General features: G+C 32.3%; 1 pseudogene; it reads left to right on the forward strand.

Moving 5' to 3' along the window:
- The first annotated feature begins 515 nt into the window (after nucleotides 1–515).
- On the forward strand, nucleotides 516–1,718 carry LOC127719307 (uncharacterized; annotated as a pseudogene).
- The last annotated feature ends 1,246 nt before the right edge of the window (nucleotides 1,719–2,964 follow it).

Below are 2,964 nucleotides of genomic sequence, written 5' to 3' on the forward strand. Positions count from 1 at the left end.
AGACCATTATACTTATGCAAGTTTTTGCCCTTTAAAGTCAATTTTCACCATTTTTTTTATATTTTGCCATTTATGTTAAATATTAAAAAAGATAAATAGACACTTTAAACCACAAAAATAATCAGCAAGGCAAGATTTACTAACAAATCAAATTTTGCAGATATAGTAAGAAGGCTATCTGTCACTTTTTATAGGAGTGATTGCACTTACAATGTGGATTTTTACTCTCTTTTGTGTTTTAAGCAAAAAAATAATGAAGACAGATCGAAGCTAAATGGACTTAATGATGAGCAATACAAGATCAACAAAACAGATTTTTGTAATGAATTATATTCTTGTCTACAATGTCCAAGAATGTCCTTTATTGAGTATGCACATAGACCAAAGTGTGTGACACTTTATGATGAAATAAGAAAATCTATTATAAATGGAAGCATGTGTCACATGTCAAGTAAACAACATTTTCATTTCAACTATTTATTTTGTAATTCAGTGATTTCAACCATTAAAACACTCATCAGGAAATACCAGAGAAAGAACTAAAAATAAAGAGGAACAATATTATTAAAGATGTATTGCAATACTACCAAGATTCAACCATCCTTAACTTTAAAATTAAAGTAATATTTGAAGGAAAAATTGGAGGAGATTTAGGTGGACTTACAAGAGACATGTTTTCTTCATTTTGGAAAAAGGCATGTCAGGAATTTTTCCGAGAAGATAGCGTTGTTCCCTCTTTTCCTATCCACAGAAGAAGAGAAGCTGCAGATATATTTGCAGCTATTGGAAGGGTGTTGTGTCACATGATAGGTTTGTGTGGTATTTTACCACCAAACTTGTTTCGACGTTTACTGCTATCCACTATTTCTGATCCAGAAATTATTGACCAGGAGTAACTTCTTCGGGATTTTTTGCTCAATGTTTCTTTTCCTGAGAGGACGCTGGTGAAGCGCCTTCTGAGCTCTTCTCATTGGTCAGAGAGGGATAAAGATATGATTGCAAGTATGTTTCAAACATATGGAATGCATTCATATCCTTCAGTTGAAAATTTGAAAAATCAAATCCTTGATATGGCTAACAGTGAACTTCTAGACAAGCCAAACTATTTGTGCAAGTTCCTGAAAAAGGGATTTTCTGATTTCTTTGTTGAAAATTATTTCTTCAAATTGAACTCAATGAGTATAACCAAACTTTTTTGCCTCACTGCTGCCTAGTGGAGAAAAAGTTTTGGACTTTGAAAACAGATGAAAATCTGAGAGCTGATGAAGAGGTTATATTTTATTACCTCCAGAATTTTATAAGAGAAATAACCTTTGAAGTGTTGGAGCAATTTATATGCTTTGTAACAGGATCACCACTTATGCCAACAGAGGGTATAAAGGTGACATTTAGTAATTCTTTTGGACTTAATAGATGTCCTCGTGCCCACACTTGTGGAAATCTGATAGATTTGCCTGTTGGATATGTATCCTAACAAGAGTTTCACAGGGAACTGATAAGTATTGTGACCAGTGATGAAGCATTCACAATGAATGCCATTTAAGGATTTTTTGTTTTAGAGTTGTAGATTACTGGCAAAATAGGGATATGACCCATGAACTTAGTGGTATTTCATGAAAATTTTAAATGTCCGGACTTTTTTAATTTGTTTAAGATGACTGCATACTTATATAACTGACAGGAATTCACTGTATTTGTAATTAGAATGAAATAATGAGATTTTTCTTTTTATGCATTGTTGGTCATATTTCTTTTTGAATGATGTAAAAAAAACGTTTACATTTTGTTAATTACTATTTGCCTATTTATAATTTATATTTCCATAGGACTGTGTAGAATGTCCGAAAAAGCAGCTCAGATATTTTGGTACCTTAATCTCCTGATTTTGGTGACCACAATGATAAAGTTATTTCTGGATTTGATGAATTGTTTTGTGTTTTGTCAAATATTTATTTTATATGATGCTAAATAAATTTATGTGCCTTATGATGATTTCTTTCAATGGAAATTTTACACAAGTATGTCAAGTATAAACCTTTCAAAGAATATTGTCTATAACGGATGTCTATATATACTTGTATAAATGTGATTCACATAATTCACATACTGACAAGATTATGCGAAATAGTAAATGTATCAAAAACTAGATAAGTTAAGTGTAAAAAGAAACTTTTCTATTTAATGATCCAAACAGATTTCTTCACTAATTATCGACTGTTGAATCATTATTTTAAAGACTGAAAGTGATGCTGATTTCAATGAATGAATAAATATTAATTTGCAATAGCATACAGGACATGCTGTGGCCATAAATACTATATAGAGAATGTGACAAAAAGACTATTCGCAGAGGTTACTATAATGATAATACAACTATAGCTATAGTATTAAGTTGTTGCTTTTTTAAGAAAACACTGACTAGTTTTTGTCCCACTTGTGACAATGTGGCATAATGTGAGAACATAGGTATTACAAACCACTAGTGACGATGGTGCAAACTATTTGTGTAAAGCTTTGTATTTTCAAAAGCTAGAAGACCTGGATGCTTCGTACCTTGTACCTTATACCTTATGTTACAAAGTTTTCGTCTATCACATGTCCATTGTCCTTGACCTTATTTTTGATTGAGTTAATGGCTTTTTTTATTATGAGTAGCAAGGTTACTATATTTGGTATATGGCTTCTTTGCAAGGTCAGTCGGGTAGGGTTTATGTTTTGTGGTACAGTCTGTATCTCAGATTCTATAAGCAGTAGGCCAACTACAATCGGTGTATTGAATGAGTGTAAGGTGTACATGTCTGACTGGCATGGTTCAACCTGACCTTGACCTCAATTGCATGGTCCATTGCACAAAATTTTGTATTTGTGGTTTCTTCTATTTCTCATATACTATAACCAATAGGGCCTCTATATTTGGGGTATGCAAGAAATGTTTGATAGGTGTCGTGCGTGATTAATCTGACC

The sequence above is a fragment of the Mytilus californianus genome, unplaced genomic scaffold (assembly GCF_021869535.1).
Source record: "Mytilus californianus isolate M0D057914Y unplaced genomic scaffold, xbMytCali1.0.p SCAF_11, whole genome shotgun sequence".
NCBI lineage: Eukaryota > Metazoa > Mollusca > Bivalvia > Mytilida > Mytilidae > Mytilus > Mytilus californianus.